The sequence below is a fragment of the Pseudorasbora parva genome, chromosome 6, assembly GCF_024679245.1.
Source record: "Pseudorasbora parva isolate DD20220531a chromosome 6, ASM2467924v1, whole genome shotgun sequence".
Taxonomy (NCBI): domain Eukaryota; kingdom Metazoa; phylum Chordata; class Actinopteri; order Cypriniformes; family Gobionidae; genus Pseudorasbora; species Pseudorasbora parva.
In genome coordinates, this window is record NC_090177.1 from 20,191,098 (window position 1) to 20,210,653 (window position 19,556).

Here is a 19,556-nt window from a genome sequence, read left to right on the forward strand (position 1 = left end):
AGCTCTAAAACAATCTAAAAATGAAGATGCAATTCGACATCATATTTCTTATTTTTTAATTTGTTCCCTCTTAAGGTCTTGGGAAATCTTATTTATTCTAAATTTATTTTTATTCTTATATAAATGTTGATAATAAATATATATTTTTTCTAGTTATGTCAAGCTCTAATATATTTTATTGGTAGAAATTGCTGATAAATTGCTATTTGTGAGTTAAAAAAATTATTAAGCTAGTTATTAATTGTATTATTATTATTTAAAATAAAATAAAGTAATAATAAATAATTATATATTGTTTTACTCCTAGTTTCTGTAAATAAAAAAGTTAGAAAATGAGCAGCTCTGTCATTACAGCAACAGTACCAGAAATATTTGGGCGTAAGTTTTGTCTTCGACAACAAGGTTCCGAAAGTCAAACAGATTGAGAACTAATGGTTATAAGTTTGATTTAATTTGGCTTAATCCTATGGACTATGAATTTTAGGGTGCTTTCACACTTGGTTCGATTGCCTGGACCGAACCCGAGTTTGCTTGCTCCCCCTCCCCCTCCCCCTCCCCCTCCCCATGCCTCCGCTGGACTGTGTATATTATTTGGATCCAGACCAGGGTTTGTTTGCATCATCGAAGCAACAGCTGTTTATCCGGGCGGCAAAATGCATAGCGTTGCTCCTGTCACTTTTTTTGTTTTTGAACTGTTAGTTTTGTTACGAAAGCTTCTGTACGTAATGGCACTTGCGTCTATCTGCCGCGAATGTTCTGCAAATGCTCTATAGAATGCCGAAGTCGAGCAGAAATGAGATCTACAGCTCGTCAGGTAAATGAGGGAAACACACACAAAACACTAAATAAAATAATTTATCAAATCATACGGACCGAACTCTGACGTCAATCGAACCTGGGTGTCCACCAAAAGTGCTAGTGTGAACGCACTCTTATTCTGTTGCGATTCACAAGTGTGAGTGCCCGTAATTACCATGAGAGGGCACTCCATCCTGACTGTCACTCCATCAACAACTACATTTCCCATAACTCTCTGCCCGACGTCATCATCGCTGATTACATCCACCTGTGTCTCATCACCCTGTTTACCTCACCCTATATAAGCCTGGTTATCTTAATTATTGATTGTGAAGTCTTGTTTGTTGTATAACTGCTGCAGTTTCACTGGTTCTGAGTGGTTTCCCTGGTTTCTTGTCTCGTGGTTTTGGATTACTTCCATAGATTCCGTAGATTACCCCTTTTGCCTGTCTCTCCTGTCTTGTTTGCCTGTTTGGACTGATTGTCTGTGTATGGCCTTTTGCCTGTTTTTGACTTCAATTATGGATTAACTTTCAATAAAACTGTGTTTGGATCCTCTCCCCATGTCTCTCAGAGCAGTGCGTTACATATTTATAGATTTGTCATGTATATTTGGACAAGGATTAGCTTGACTATGCAAAAACCTACCTTGACTTGATTTATAATTCTGCATGTAAACATACTTTATGTACACTGCAGTGTACAAATGTATGTTAGAGTTACTTCTATGTAGTAAATTATATTTTGACAGGTGGGAAAGGCAACAATATTCTATAGCTTCAATTACAAGAAACTGCTATACAGCCTATTCAGCAACTCTACAGTTTGTGGCAGACTTTTCAGGAAAACCTGCCACACGAGTAAGAGAAAAGGTGTGGCAATTGCTGTAGAACGTTGTGGACCACTGATAAAGCTTATCTAAGCAACAGAATGAATGGCTTTTACACTTCTACTGTAACCCTCCTCCTAGCATGTTAGCATTATAGCTCTGAGGTACATGTTGACTAGATGAGCTTAGCATAAGGTTACTTATGAGAGAGTACATCCATTCTCTATACAAATGCTCTTACTAACCTGTAGGTATTCAGTTCACTTAGATGATCAAGTTGAGCAAGTTTATTTATAACCCACATTTTTGGAAATATATTTCTTTGTTGACATGCTGAATAAAATTGATACCAGTTACCATCACCATAAAAGTGACTGCCTGCTATACATGCACCTCATAGTGATTTTATTTTCAAGGCCATGGATGGAAGATTAGATTTATTTCCCCCGCATAGTTAATCCACTCATCTCAGTGTCTCATGCATTGAAGAGCACTCATAATTGCAGCAGCGTGATAAAGGGACAGGAGTAGCCGGCTTATGTGCCCATAAAGAAAAGGGCGATCTGCTGGAACAATGACAATATGGCTGGAGAATTAAACGCGTCACTGACCCGAGCTTTTCCCCTGTGCTCCTCGTTCCATTGTCCTAGGCTGATTGATTTTGACTGGGGTCACCTAAGCCCGTGCTGGGAGGCATGGTGTGCTGCGCACAGGGCTAAACGTTTACATGCATTCATTTAAACACACATGCGCAATAGGGCTGGGCGACATGGCCAAAAAAAGAAATCCCAGATTTTTTGCCAAGAAATTCGAATTATGATTTTAATAGATTTTTTTTTTTTTTTTTTTTTTCTTAAAATCAATCTGCATGACAGAAATTATTCAAAACAAGTTTTAACTTTATTTTGTTTAGGTAAAATATTTGCGGCTTGGTAGAGTGCCTACCTGGGGTGCAAATGTGAATAACCCAGACCATTCCACAGTATAAATGGGCACCATATTTTTTGCAATATACAGTATACATATCAAAGGTTTATTAATTGATATGCAGATCAAATTAAATTTTATTAACAACAGTAATGTGGAAAAGTATAGGGAGAATGTAAATGTTATGCTCTTATTAAATATAGATTAAATTATAGATTGTTGTTCAATAGTCTCACACTGAACTGGCCGACAGCTTCAGTTATTATTAGATGAGCTCTTTACTTGCGTTCTGTGTAATTTAGTTTTTCAAGAGACTTGGTGACTAATTTTCTCCATATATTAGGGAGTGGAAATGGCTAATAAATCAATACGTGCTCTTCCGCTGGTTATAGTGGTGGGCACTGCATATCTTTTTTTAATAAAACAATGCTTGTTTGCCACAAAATAGATTAAACATTAAAAAAATTATCTAAAAGACAATTTCTTTCACAAGACCCCTTTAAACTTTTAGTTTTACAAACCATCACATTAAAAATAGCATATTTTGGATATTTAGAGCTTTGAAGTGCGGGAAATAAGTGCAGTAAGTGTACAAATAAGTGTACGAAACCATTGAAACGTGCTTTAATTTCAATCTCAAAAGGTTGTACGAATCCTTAGATAAATAATGACAACAATATTAAATCCATGTGGTTTTACTACAGTAAATCATTATCCTGACAAGCCAGACCCACATCAAGATGTTTGGTCTGGAAACTCACCATTGACAGGGCTCAATCCGAGGGGCGGGATCAGGGGCGTAGCACCAAATTTTGGGCCCTGGGTACAAACCATCTTGCTGGGCCCCCGTACCATGTATGTGTATGTATAGAAAACTGACTTCTAAGGCCCCCCCCTGCCTCGGGCCCTGGTTACTCAGTACCCTTTATCCCCCCAGTCCCATGCCCCTGGGCGGGATAAACGGTTGTCTTACAAACTCCCTCTGCACGCGATAGGATAGCGCTACCACCAACCAGAGCAACGAAGGTGAAACAGAGCTTGTTGATAGATTAAACATTCGCCGTATCCGGTAGGAAAAAATCCGAACACATCTTCCCTTTTTAAGAATGACTTCAGTGCCGTTCTTTTCTTAGAGAAAAGCTTAACTCTAAGTCTTCCAGAATCGCAGTCAAAGCTGATTCGAAAGACCGCCGTTCGCCAGTTTGAGCCTGCGTCCCAATTCGCATACTTTCCATCCTAAATAGTATTCGAAAATAGAATTAGTTTGTCCCAAATCATAGTATGTTGAAAAGAGTATTCCAAAGATTCCCGGATGGTTTACTATTTCCGGTCAGAATCTGAAGTATGAATCGATGGGCACTCTATCGGCTGATATTGCCCACAACCCACTGCGAGGTGTATGGGGATTCGATCAGAACTACAAACGCGGATAAAAAGCGTTAAAACTACAAACATGACGGATGTGCGAGTTTGACGGTTAAGTAGAGAAGTTTAGATAAAGGGGTTTGAGTGAACAACTATCAATATTTAACCTGACAAAAATATATATTTATTCAATGTTGTCCACATTATATTTCACCTGCAGCAGCATTGTAAACTTTTGTAATGACACGTTTGGCCATTAACTTTTAAATGCATCATTATATTTAAACTGCAAACACATGAGGATAGTCTCTGCATTAAAGACACGCAAATGGCAGATCAACGAGCGGCTACATTTCTCTCCGATACGGTAAGAGATTAAACTGAATGTGGAGGATTTGAACTGTGACGAATCTGACGATGATTGACAGGGCAGTTAAACGGTGACGGGTTGCACGTAACTAACTTAAGCGACAGAGTCCGTTAAAGATGGGGAAGTAGTATGTCCCGAAGCTTGCATACTTTCTGCTACACACTCAAAAGTATATACTTTTTCTTCACAAAAAGAGTACATACTTTTAGGACGTAGTATAAGTAGGCGAATTGGGACGCAGCATCTGTGTTTACTAGAAGCACGCAAACGCAACTCGGCCATCGTCATTATGGCCCCGCCCACCGACTCTATACACAATGTGATTGGCCCGACAAGAGTTTGCCGTTTACAGCTCAGAAGGGTATTGAGAGTTGCTAGACGACACTCGCGGGCAGATTAGATTTGCTTCCGCTAGGGTGCAACTAGATTTCTAGGCTAGCAAATCATGGTAAATGTTGGTGATTTGTGACTGAAACCCATGACCTTGGCTCATGTTGTCTCCACGTCAGCTCTGTTTAATTTGATATCTGTGGTTCATAACAGAATTCTGGGCCGAACGGTTCCACTAGATCACAGTAGCGATGTTATTAATTCTGTGGTGAATTTAAACGCTCTCTCACTGGATCTCCAGCGCTGTGTATCGTGTCTGTCACGAGATCGGCCCGTGTATGAACTCGCGCTGCATTCGTTGTCCACGCAGCTCAAATGAGCGCAGTTTCGTTCAGACTTCAAACACACTTTGCAGCGGCGTATTGTTAATTGTTCTGTGAAAAACTGAACCAATGATACTGTATGTTGTTAGACGCTATCCTTGTTGTCTGTGTATCTCTGTGGCACTGGCAAACACGCGGTGGAGGGCTGAGCCTTTACGGGAGCCCAGAGGGAGCGTCAGAGATTTTAAAGAGAAAAACGATTTTCATTCACAAAAATCGACGTAAACTACAAACTCGAATTAATTGATAAAATCGATTTATCGCCCAGCCCTAATGCGCAAGCACATGCGCACAGGTTCAAACGCATGCCAGGGCAAATGGGGACAGCAGTCTGCGAAGGGTTTTACTGTACAAAGTGTGTGTGTGTGTGTGTGTTTAAAAAAAAGAAAGAAATTAACATTTATTTAGCAAGGATGCATTAAATTGATTAAAAGTTATAGGCATTTATAATGTTTTATAAATGCTGTTCTTTGGAACTTTCTGAGCAGCACTACTTTTTTTAACGTTGATGGTAAGAAGAAATATTTCTTGAGCATCAAATCAGCATAATTAGAATTATTTCTGAAGGATCATGCAACACTGAAGACTGGAGTAATGATGCTGAAAATACAGCTTTGTCATCACATGGAATCAATTACATTTAAAATATATTCAAATAGAAAATGGTTATTTTTATGTTGTAATAATATATTAATTACAGAAATTACCATATTGTACCTAATATAGTATATTTAGTTAATCCCAATAAAACACCCTACAGAAATTGTACTAGTACATTACAAGAGCCAATAAACAGCCAGGGTCCTTAAGAGATATTAGAGATGCATGTGGGCTGGCAAATCCCCCCCCCCCCCACACACACACACACACTCACACACTCACACACACATACACACTCATTGATCTATTGATCTGAAATCTATAGAGGTGCAGTTTTCCAATGATTCATCATGAATTCTAGAATATCCTCACTGGAAGTCAAGTAAAAATGAGAAAGACTACAAGAGATGACAATCTCTTTTACTGGATTAAATAATTTCCTGTTTTTTAAATACTCGTTAATAGTATTAATGTGCCCCCATCAGAAGTCATGAAGTACAGATCTTCTGAGAATGTCTGTGACTTGTCTTTAAAATTGTGTATGTCTTTTTCCCTCCATTAGTCTTTGTCTCTTTGGAGGTCTGCAGCAGTGTGGCTCCAGCGCTGGAATAGAACACATCTTGGATGCTGTAATGGGCAGTTAAACTATAGACTATATAACTTTTCCGTCTATTAGAGGGCGCCTATTCAAAACAAAGGCGTAGTTTAATGACGCCAGGTTTGAGTGGAGAATCTTGGGACGTGCTCTTCACCTTACAGCTGGTGGAAAAGAGTTGGGCTAGGACTCGGGCAGAAATCATGTTCATGGATGTGATTATTAACATTACTGTAGTATGAAGCAGAACAGGACCGAATGTTGAGGGAGCTGAGCAAGGTTGCTGGAGCGATTGTTACGCAAACACACGGCACCCGAGCAGCAGGACATTTATTATGAAGGGACACAGTCACTGGTGCCACTTCCGCTTTTCCGGTCATGAGTATGAGGTAACGCAGCTCTGGTTATCATATTAGATACATTTAAGTGTGTTTAAACTGATGTTATGACGTTACCCTGTGCGTTCGCTCAGCAGCTGCTGTGACACTTCTTCACACTGCTAAGAATAAAGCACCACTGCAGAATAAAACTGGGAACCGAGGGTAACACAGATATGACGCAATTGACAGGTCCCTCCCTCAGACGTTCCGGCTCCTTGGTTAAAATAGCAATTTTCTCACAATTTACAAATAGTTGGAAACATTTGGAATATTGTAAGTACTTAACTAAACAAATTATATAACACTGGCCTAGTGGTTTTTGGATATTTTACTGCAAAAATACTACATAGTGCGCCTTTGACTATTTGTCTATTTGAGTGCATTAAAAAAAAAAGTATTTCTGTGACTGTAAAGCTGAATTTTCAGCATCATTACTCCAGAAATCATTTCATTTTGCTGATTTGTTGCTCAATAAATATGTTTTTATTATTGTCAGTGGTAAACAGTGGTGTGGCTTAATTTTTTTGTGGAAACATGATGGATTAAAAAAAAAAAAAAAAACATTTATGTGAAATAAATGTTTTTATTGTAAAAGTCTTTACTGTCACTTTTGATCAATTTAGTGAATCCTTGCTGAATTCAAGTATTCATTTATTGAGAAAAAAACTAAATTTCTGACCCCAAACTTTTAAACTTTAGTGTATTAAAAATGTGGGGATTTATTTGCTCTTTAAAGCCACTAATTAACTTTGCATCTCCATTGTGACCACCGGTGCTGCGCCCTGCTGACTGACAGCTGACAGGATGCTTTTGGAGAGCTACCTCATGGTGTTTCTCTTAACAGAGAATGTAATGCATCACTGCACTTCACAGAGTGTCCTGTCCTTGTATCGCTTTACACTGCAGCTTGCAGTTTAAATGACACCTTATTCATGTGACCGTTGTTGTAGTGAAGTGTGTAATCGCAGTACGTAGATATCTTCATCTGAGCCTGTGATGAAAAGCCTTTTGATTTGTGTGTGTGTGCATTAAGTCTGTGAACGTGCAGCGGCGCACTTTCTCGTGTGTGCTTGTGCATTTGAGTGACAGGACCGTGGGAGCTGTATTGAGTAGTTTAGCTAACTTTGGCACTTCAGACTTTGGAGCCCCTGTTCATACACCCCCCACCCCACCCTCCACACACACACTCACAGACGGCTCCACACGGACTTAAGGCAACACGCTTTGACTCACACGCTCATGCATAGGCGCACACTCTCACGCACGCTGAACGCGTCTCTTGGAATTCCAGTAGTGCCAGGAGGCAGAGAGGAGGCTGATGGGGGACAATGGGTTGGACATCTGTCATGCGTGGCTGCACTCTGTCCACTGACAATGGAGAGAGGGGACCAGCGAGTGGTGCCTTTCTTTCCTCTCTCCTTTCCGGGGAGACTTCTGCATCTCACAATGGTCCTTTTGTCCCCTCGTTGCTTTTTCTTCTTCCAGCGTTTAACCATTTAAATCTGCTCCTTTTCTGCCAGCCTTTCTTTCTGTCCTGAAAAAGAAAGCAAAATCAGAGAACCCTCGGTACAAGTAGGAATATACATTTGTGTGTCTGAACTTACATGTTTGAGAAAGAGAGACGAAATCAGGGCAGCATCATAGAATTATTTAGCACTTTTGAAGTGTAGTTTTAAAATTTTAATATAATTATTATTAAATATATATTAATAGAATAAATATTTAAGTTACAATTAGAAAATTATTTCTGCTTTTCAAATTCACTCACTCACTCTCTGTCACTTTCGGTCTTGCAACCTATTTCTCTCCATAGGAAGTCTCATTATAGACAAGCTTTCACACACTCAACTGTAGTCGTTTCTCCTTGGTTGATACCTTTCAGCTTATTGACCACCACATGCATATGAACGACGGTCTTGCAGATAGCCAGAACTGTCCCGAACACCATTGATTGGCCAATCCTGGAACGTTTGTAGTGAGAGGCCTCTAATTACCGCCGGCCCTTCTCAGCTGTAGCTTTTAGCCTATTTTCAACACACTGCCGCTCATGTAAATTGCAAATTGATTTCTTAGCCGGCCTCCCTTTCTTAAGGACTTAAGGGGTTCAAGACAGTCCACCATTGATTTAAGTCAGACGGCAATGTTTTATTGCTGTCAGCCGTAAGGCTTTTTCAAGGGGAAAACTTCAAGAAAGGCTTTTGGCTTTCAATTCAAATACTTTGGAGAAGTCCCTTTTGTTTCTTACATCCAATTTATTTGAAATTTTGTCTAAAGCCAAGCAGATTGCAAGGTGAGCTACACAGGTGGTCAGCTAATGAACTAATACTTCTTTAAGAATGCAGAAGTTTGGAGTAAACTGAGGTGATTTACTACTTCAGCATGGATGTTGAGGCTCCCATGCTTGGCTAGGCACTATAATACACTGACTGGCAACCCTTACTGCTGTGTACTGCCAGTTAATTGTTCCCAGCTGTTGTGGTTCAGGGAACAAAGACACTTTTGAAAATGTGATCTGTTGATTGGGGCACCAGCCTGACTTACTTTAATGGGATGTGGATCACAGGAAAGGTGGCATCTGTGTACAGCGTTGCTGGTTTGTGTGGCCCAGGGCTAACACTTACACTGTAACAACAGTGACCCATCTGTGTGTGTTTGTTTTTTAATCAGAGCGCATGTTATTCATGTTTCAAAAGGTGAAAAACAAAGCAAGCGAAGAAGAGAAATGGAGTGATTCTGACAAACATTTTTCTTCTGGTGTGAAGGGGGATGTGGTTGGTAGAGTTTTTAAGAGGTCAGACATGCAAGAGCTTTGTGAATCATGTGATAAGGGTTGTAGTTGAGTGTTGAAACCTTAACATAAGGGATGCACTGATATGATATAAATGTAAACAAAAAAACTTTTTTATAAAAATATATACAAACAAGCATTCACGCGCTACACTTCCAGTAAGGTCAATATACTCTGGCTCGTATAACCAGAGCATATATATTGACCGTAGCGGAAGTTAAGCACGTTCCAGGCTGTTGGATATAGCGTTGTATTTGAGGTAAAAAATTATGTAAATACGGCTAAGTTTCTCACACAATTTGATCGTTTTGTGTCTTAAGATATTGTCGTCATGAGCCACAGGGCTCTTTGTGCATGTTGTCTAAGCATGTTTTTTTTTTTTGCTCTCATAGAATTGTTACCCCTTCACATGATTATATGACTGTCACACAGAAACTGTTGGAGTTAAAAATCTTCATATTTGTTTTACTGAAGAAACAGACACATACATGTTGGATGCACTGGGGTAAGCCGATAAACATCAAATTTTCATTTTTAGGTGAACTATCCCTTTAAGTATGGTAGCTTAATTACATTTACTCAAATGCTGGTTCTGGGTGAAAACAGTTTCCAGGGTTTTCTACAAGGTTGCTATAGTGTTGCTTGACAGTTCTTATTGGGTTCTTGGTGGTAACTAGGGAGTTGCTAGGGTGTTCTCTGTGGTTGCCAGGTATTTTGCTTGCTTGCTGTTGTATTGCATTGCTGGGCTTGCTAAGTGTTGGATAGATTAAATAGTTGAAAATTGTACAAGCATGAGTGAAAAAGTGTGTAAAAACGTAAGAAAAAGAAACATAAGACAGAGGACTTGAGTGAGCACAGGCAGACCCACAGAAGCCCATGTAGAAAACATTCTACTCACTTCTCTCTTCACGCCGGGATAAATATTTAAAAGGGCCTGTCAGCAAGACTTCACTCTGTCTTATCTCTGGGATGGAGGGAAGGAGTGAGTGGAGAAATGTTGGCTTTGTACTAGGCGAGACCTGGCTTGGTAGAGAGGAAGAAAGAGGGGCAGAGATAAAAACAAAGACAGTGAGATACAGAAAGAGAGGGAGAGAGTGACAGAAAGATTTCACATTCTAGACTTGTGTGACTGGTTCAAACTTCCCTTTGGGCCCGTGTTCACTATCAGACAGCCCGTCTGCTGCATGTCCTGACACGGCTGTAGCCTCCATTAGCTGTGAAGGTGAAGCAAAGAACAGACTTTGGTTGAAATGTTTTTACCAGACTTTCATGTTCCTATAACTAAAGAGGTGCAGAAATGTTGCACATTATCAAAAACAAAAAAAATGTACCTTGTTTGTTTGTAACTGTTATTAGTGGTACAATTGCTATTGTTTGTATTTAATATTAGAGGCAACATTAGATATTTTCAGATGTATTTTCAAATTTAAAATTTACTAAATATACAAACATACAAGATTGTAAGAGAAATTGACCAACGTATTTTGTCTAATAATAATAAAGTAGTAAATAAGTTCAATTAGTCCATATAGCACAGATAATGTGGGGCATGTTGTGTGCTTGAATATAATATTTTTTAGTATATCCAAAATCATGTGGCTTTTTGAGGATGCCTTTACTTTTCAAAATGATTGTATTTGCTATTTTTACCTGGCGAAGATAGAAATAGCTTTAAAGGAGAGACCAGAGCCATTTCTATAGGACTGAAATATTACAGAGCATGTACTTTTGAATGGAATCCTTTTGGTTTTAGGCCAGTAAGTAACTGCCCAGTAATCACCCCGAACACTATAACAATATAAGACCACCTAGTATCATGGCAGAGATTTATGCATGGGCATGTGGTTTAGTTTTACACCATGATGCATATCAGTATCATTATCTTTGCACAGCTTATTTGGATTAATTATGTGCCAAGTATACTTTATCCTCAGATCAGTTTTACATTTTGAATTCATGACATGAGTGTTACAGCTGATGGCTGTCAGATAAGAAACATCCACATTGACTACAGAACCTCACTTACATAACATTGAATATCAGTGTACCTCTACATTTAGACAAGCACATGACCTCATTCCAGACAGTGCATTGTGTCGCTCCAGTTTAGACAGAGGAGGGATTTGAATGAAGTGGACTGTTGCTGAAACTGAAACCGAAACCAGAGAAAGTAAGACAACACGAGCAGTTGGTCCGGGCTTGGGTGTCCGTATCCAGTATAGCGTATGGGTTTAAATAGGAACTGGAGCACTGGAATGGGAGCCAATGAAACAGTAGATCAGCAGGTGAATTTCCTCAGTATTCAAACACAGCCTGCAGGTTTTACAAGCCCATATTTCTGTTTTTCTACATGGTAGTAGATTCACAGTACTGCTTGACACCGTAAGCTTTTAGTGGAGTCCACTTTGTGTAAACAAGCATTAAATGTGAGAAGAGCGCTATAGACTTATAGCAATATAAGTGGCTCAATAGGAGGAATTGCAGTAAATGGATAACCTTGATATTAGATGCACTGAGATGTGGTTAACAGTTGAAGCTGCCACAGCTGTGCTTGTCCAAAAGCAATTACACTTTATAACATCTGCACAGCCACAGCTTTACAATAAAAAGTATCCACAACACCTGTGATGACCCCCATAGCCCCTCCCATTCCAGCTCAATTCACAGGCTCAATGGTGTGGACAGCGTTCAGGGTCAGTCTATCTACGCTCTGTATTCAGAGTTATTACACTGTTTTCATTACAATGGTAAAGTGTATATTGCTTTCTTTGCTGCAAATATGCCAAACTACACGAGCCGAGCTCTACCTGTTCGCTATCAGCATCGTTCAACAACTTCATTATGTTAACTTCACGAACGACATGTACCAGTTCATTCAATTCGTTCATGAACTAGATCTCTTGTTCAGACTCAAAAGTATCTTGGTCAGTAAAGGGCATATTCGTTCACTGAATTCAGCAAATCACATGCTCCCGTCACATCTCGAAACGCTATTGGCTCGATTTTGCCATTGTCATTCAGTATTTATTAGTAATACATTGTAAAGTAGCATTTTGATTTACAGTGTGCGCCCCTAAATTTTCTGGTTGTGCCCCTAAAATTTACATTTTGGGGACCATCGTGCTCCTAGTGAAAAATGTTAGTCTGGAGCCCTGTTGTTTCTCTCCTAATGGTGGATGTCATTTTAAAAATGTCTTATTTATATTTCACTCGACTTGGTCGATTATTATTATTTTTTTTAACATTTTTGTTACATTCCTTTTGCTGTCATGGTCCATTTAAAATAATGTATGTGAATTATATTTTCTTATAAGCTCCCACTCGCTGTAGATGAGCGGTTGCGTAATATTATTCTTGCAAACAGTTTCCAGCATTTCACAAACAAGTCAAATAGAAGTAAACCATTTTTTGTCCTTCTCTTGACAAACATCATCATGTGGCCTTATGTCAAAGGAATCATCTCATAGGCTTTCACTATGACAATTACAGTCATAGCCCTTTTTTTCTTATAAGGCTTCAAATCCTATGTTGTATTAGCAATTTCATTTGACAGTGTTCCAAACAGACCAGATCCCTTTTAAATGGGAACAATAATACGGAAAATTACTTCTATGTTGACTCACTCCCCTGTCATTCTCTCGCTGCATGTTTTCTTCAATGTGGGGCCATTAAGCTATCAAGGACGAGGCTTGAGGGAAATGAAACACTGTCCAGAGCCGAAGGATTCCTGCGTGCCAAAGGGAGGACAGACGGAGGGAGGGGCACATGATAGGTTGATGAGGGGCAGACGTGGGGAAAAGCGTGCTATCAAAGCTGAAGGAATGCAGAAGTAGACTGATGCAGTCTGGAGTTCAGTTGTCCTTTAAACACCTAATTACAAACAACAGACCAGAGACAGAGAGACACTCTCCATACGATGACCTCCACATGGCAGTTTAGACACCGTTGCTGAAAACTGTCCCATAAGAAAAGACAATCAGAAATTATAGATCTTTATTTTCACAATTCTTTCTCCAAGATCACAAAGAGATAACATAGAGATCAATTTGAGAAGTTAGTGGATAGTGAAAAATGGAAATTGTTCTAAATTCACTCACCCTCATGTCTTTCCCAACCTGAATGACTTTCTTGATTTTGTGGAACACAGAAAAAGATATTTTGATATTTGAATGTTTTTTTTTAGCATAGAAATCTATACGCGCCCTAGCGACAGCAAATCTAATTTGCAGTGAGAAACTCCCCATAGACTTGTGAGCTGGAAAAAACAAACTCTGGTCAGGCAAATCACATCTTGTATAGAGTCGGTGGACAGGCTTAACATGATGGCAGAGTTGCAGAGGGTCCGTGTCCTTCTTGAAGCTTGTGAAAGGTGCTCTTTCGAATCGGCTTTGGCTGCGACTCTGGAAGACTTGGAGTTGAGCTTTTCTTTGAGAAAGCACTAAAATCATTCATAAGAAGGGAAGATGTGTTTGGAGTTTTGCCGACCGTATACAGCGAAAGTTTAATTATCAACTAGCTCAATTGCCAATCATCTATCCAATTGCATTCAGAGGGAATTAAAAAGAACCGTTTATCCCGCCCATCAGATTGAGCTCTGTCAATGGTGAGTTTCCAGACACAACATCTTGATGTGGGTCTGGCTTGTCAGGCTAGTTTTTTTTAAATTGTTTTTTTTAAAGTACATTGAAAGTTACTGGGATTATTCTTTCTACGCAATATCTTCAATGCACAAGCAAGATACAAAATCAGTTCTTTTAACTGTTTGCTGCACATCTTCTCTTGTTTGCGAGTGCATAATTGAGAGTGCATTCAGTCTACACTTTTAAATTAAGTAAACCATAATGTTTGTTTTTGCTAATAAGTACATGTGTTTCAGGGTTAACCTGAAGGCTCATCTGAGCTGAACAAAATACTCTTTTATGCCTTTTCTGTTTCTTTGACACCCGTATCCACACTCATGCATACATGCATCTACAATCGTGTGAGTGGTACCCGCATGCTGCCATCTGTCATGATCATTAGCTTGCTGAAATTTTGGGTTGGTTTCACCGCCTCCATGGTGTGAGCGAGTGCAACATTCGATAACTATTGATCTGTAGACATACAACTTTTACTAGAGCTCCCATTTAATCACAAAAGCTGATTTATTGTTGCCTCTCTGACAATCCCATTAAAATGCTGTCTAGCTAATCAAGTCCATTCACTCTCCTGGAGGACTAATCTTTTACAGGGCTGCCAGAACAAATCCCTGTGGTAACAGGATTGCAGGAGAGTGAGGAGGAGTGTTCATCTGCTTTGCCCCGTAAATGGAAAAATAAAGTTTACTAGAGTATTGTGTTTTCCCCCCCCAATCCTTAGACAGTGTTTTCATCCTGGTGAAGCACATAGTCATTGTTCTGTTATAATCATCAGTCATTATGCATGGGTTCTATCTACAATATGAAGAATTGTACACCACATTTACAACTTGTACAAATATCTTCTTTCAGTCTATCTTACATTTTTTTCTTCTCAATTCAGTGCAATTATTGCACACTCCCAGCTGATTTAGGTGCAAAGATTTTTTTAGATTTTAGTATGAATTTGTTAGCCTTAAGGTTATGAATAAGCTCATTTTTAGACAAAATTAGCATTTAGGAGATATAAGCATTTAAAACATACAGTCTTGTGGATCACCTTGGACTTCAGCTTCTCATTACATCTTCTGTCCAATCAAATACTCTTTAGAATCTGAAGCGTCCCGCCCCTTCAATACCCCTTTCAATGCCCCTTCACCACTAAAGCTGCGTCTGAAATTGGTCACTTGTTTACACTATTTTCGATATGGTGAATGCCACATAGAGTATTATATAGGGGAAAGAGAATGAGGACTGTGTGAATATGCATGCTATAAGTTAAAGGAGTACTTCAGCGCTGGGAAGATGAATCTGTATTTGAACTAGGTCATTAATGTAGTAGAATTTGGTGCTTTCTAGACAGAGAAAAAACAGAAAATGTATTTTTGTCTCATGGGGATGAAAGACAACAATTCCCAGAATCCTTCGCTGCCTTACGAGGTCACTCCCAAAGCCACCGCTACTGAATCACTGTGACTGGATCACTTTCCCACCACGACCTTGTTCATTTTCATAAAATCAGTTCAGTTAGAGAACAGAAACTACAATGTACTACAAGTGTCTGTTCAATATGTGATTTAGCCGCCGAGGGAGTGTCACACAAACGCTGCAGGAGTCAAATTACATACATTCGTGATGAGCTAAATGAGCTCTCGTGATGAGAGCTGAGGTAAACACGACTGCACTCGCTGCATAGATTCACAGCGCATGTTCAGTCTGGCGCGTTTTCAGTTCATGCCTTTGGAAGATTAGCTTTCATAGGAATTAATTTGAAATGTTGAAACACTTACTTTGCTCCGCCTGCCGCACCTTTTCCATGAATGCCTGAGGCTGCAGCGGTGAGCTGAGCTGTGAGTCTGATCTCCCATCCCCCTTGTGCGAGTTGAAAACATGCGGAAATGGCTCCCTCAGCTGGCTGTAGTCTTTAGCCTCTGGCCAAAAATTCCTCAGATGATGCAAATTGACGATATTTGCTTCATCTGAGGAATTTTTCCAGAAATTAAATGCATTAATCTATTGTCTCATTTGAATCACAATCATTTGAATATACTCCAGGGTTTCTACTGATACAAAGCCATATGCTTATCGCTGAAGTAACCCTTTAAGGCGAATTAAGTCTGGTTAGTTTCACGCGTACCGCCACAGTCTGCACGTTTCAAAACGATATGGAGGAGATTATGACGAGAAATGGTTAGGATTAGGAGAAAATGGCACCTTTACTGAGCTGAAAGGCTCTCTAGTCAAACTGTGATAAAAACAAAACGCTATTGGCTGTTTAAAAAAAGGGGAGGGGCTGCTTGATATGTCCCGCCCTGTCTTTAGGGGAAATTACGTGGACATAATATTGATTAATGCTGCACGTTATAAGGCACTTCAGTGGGCTTTTAAGAAAAATGTAATTCAAAATTGAATGATCAACACCTTATAATACTCATTCATCGCTGTGTATAAAATCTCTGAGAAGCACTAAATCAGTACACTGTAGAAGGCTGTAAACCGAAACATCTGTTGACTTATTTTATCCTTTAATATGATTCAATAAGCTTTTTTAAAATACATTTTTAGAGTGCAGAACACACTCTAAATAGATATATATATTTCTATTCAGTCATGCTATTCAATTATCTGTATTCAGGTCATTATGCAGACATACTTGTTTGGCTCATGCATCATTGACAGTAAGCTGTCTTTGTGGGCGTTCTTTGACCTTGGAGTGTTTGTTGCAAAGCCTTTTTGAATGAATTGGTTTGAGGGCTTTCAAATTTGGACTATGCAGTATTTGCACTCTGATAAGACGCTATGCAGCACGCTCCGTAATGGGTTAGGTGTAGCAATCTTTACTACACACGTATCTGGACCATATACATTCCAGAGTCATGCAGTTATCTGAACTATTTGGTTGGAGGCAGTGCAGGCTCAAATGTGCCAAGAGTTGTGGTTGAGTGGTTTTTGGTCACAATACTGGTTTAAAATTATGCATGTGCATGTTGGTGTTTTTAAGATTCTCCGTTTTGTGGTTAAAAACAAGTTGATGCTCCTGTTTAAGATGATAAATTAATTCCAGTGGAGGCGGAATAAGGTCCTAAAGCTATATATAATGAAATTGTACTTTTAAAGCCTTCAGGTTTCTCCTGTGTAGATATATATTTGAGGGGGGCTGTGGTTTATGAGTTTTTCATTGTGTGTGTGGTGCCTCATCCACTAAATGAATTGAGAACCCAGTTGCGAGTGACAATGAAACGATAGGGATGCTTGGGGGAGCTTTACAGCAGAATTTTTTTATTTAAAATCCTTCTAAATATAGATCGAACAAAGAGCATCTTTGGGCATTCAAAGTTTACAAATCTATGAAAATTAAAAAGCTTTTGCATCTTAAAATCCTCACTTGAAAGATTTTAGCTTGTGAATATGTCTCACCGAATCGTTTGTGGTTATGAAATCACTGGAGTAAGATATAGGGCTATAAATCGAACTATGGAGAGTATATATCTCTGCTTTTTTCTTATGAAAAAGGACCTTTTATTTGAAGACTATACAATTTTTTTGCGATGTTGGTGGTTGCACTTTTGAATTTCAGCCTCTCTGACCTACAATTAAATCTGATATGTCCATTGTTCTGATATGCAGGCTCTATGGAGTTATTAAAGTAATGTGTAATATCGGCATTTTCCTACTGCCTCTAGCTGTCTTTTTATTGCGTTATTTTATCTGAGGAAAACCTTTTCAACCAATTGTGAGTGATAAAGGGAGTTCATATGTTCTTGGTGATCAATGCTTATTATTGGAAGAGTTATTGACACTCTGCTCATTGTCACCAGATAGAAAGGTGATTGTTCCTCCTTCCATATGCATATTCTTCTGCTGATATTAGGGGTAAATAGCGAGAGATGATCTTTCAAAGAAAGGCATTTGTTCTTAGACTCAGACATGGAGAAGTATCGACCATCATTGTAGACAGGCATGTCGTGTTTCTTGTCTTACAGAGATGCATGCAAATGCTGTCTCACGGGCTACTGCACTGACATACTGCAACAAGCTCTTTATTAGAACGATATGCAGAAAAGCTGCCCATATTGATCTCACTGGTATTATAGTTCCTCTCAATGCTTGGATCTCATCTCCGGTGAAGCGTATCGTGAGTTGGCTGGTATTGTTACAGACAGGCAGTGGAACATGAGCTTACTGTCTGGACAGGAAACTGTCAACCAAGCATCCTCATTTTACTGTTTTATATTTATTTCATTTGTTTTCTTACAGATCATCAGATTGTTGATGATATTAAAGCGAAACGTATTGTTTTTCAATTGTTGCTTGCTTGGTAGAATAAGCCCAAGTATAAATATTCCTCTCGATTTACAGCATTAGTTTCAGGCGCTTGCTCCATTTACTTTCACTGCTTTGCTCTAAAAGATTGTCAATCTGGGAATGGCCGCTACCGGTGGAGTGCCAGTAAAGTCTTGTCGATTTCATTAAAAATGGGGACAGATGTTTGTCATTACCCTTATTGATAAGTGCATGGTCAATAGTGTGATTTATTCAGGAGGCACAGGCTAAGCTTTAGTCACAAGTTTTACAGTGGCTTGATCAATAGCGCACATTGAACAAGTACAAGAGCAGCATACGTGAACGTAAGAGTGTAAGCAAAGGGTTTTGGTGCATTTACGATCAGTCAGGGCCAATAACCGAGCTGCCTAGGCTACATTATTAATAGTTTGATGGTCATATAAGTTATGGTCAAGGATCAGCTTACTGTTTGTATACAAAAATGACTTTGAAATGCTTACGTCTGTCTAAAATAACCATTAAAGGGGGGGTGAAACACTCAGTTTCAGTCAATCTCATGTCAATCTTGAGTACCTATAGAGTAGTATTGCATCCTTCATATCTCCGAAAAGTCTTTAGTTTTATTATATTTATAAAAGAAATATGGGCTGTACTGAGTCTTTCCGGAGAAAAACGAGTGCCTGGAGGCGTATCGTGTGGGCGGAGCTAAAGAATGACGATCGCGAACAAAGCGGTGACGTCCTCAAGCGTGGAGGAACCCATGGCTATCTCAGCTAATACAGATAATGATCCAGAATCAAATCTGAGGCAGAAATAAATTGAACAGGAAAAACAGCAACATCAGGACGTCCGTCTCTGTGGTATGTACTGTATTTAGTGGCCTTTGTGTGTCTTTACTCGCATTTTATGAGGACATGATTCGGTTTATGGACTATTGTATGTGACTTGACCTTAGAGGTAAGGTAGCAAGCAAAACGGTTTTGCACGTCAGACTATTGTAACGTTATACAACAGAGAACAGCAATGGAGTAACCGTTAGCGCATTTGAATGACGAAGCACGCGATCGTGTCGTTTACTGATGTTTACTTAGGGCTGGACGATATGGCCAAAATTCATATCACGATATTTTTCTTAATTTCGGTCGATACGATATAATTCCGATATCGATATGAACTATATAAAAGCTTTAGAAAAAACTACTAAGAACTGCCACATAGGATGTCTGTACCTACAAACTTCTGAAAAATGTATTGGCCAAGTCTATGAATAGTCCTCCTATAAAATATAATA

The 19,556-nt window shown here is 39.2% G+C and overlaps 1 protein-coding gene across 3 annotated transcripts in view; it reads left to right on the forward strand.

Annotated features, from left to right (window-relative positions):
* Positions 1 to 19,556, forward strand: part of fignl2 (fidgetin like 2) — a 73,141-nt gene that overhangs the window by 17,366 nt on the left and 36,219 nt on the right. The window lies entirely within an intron of this gene.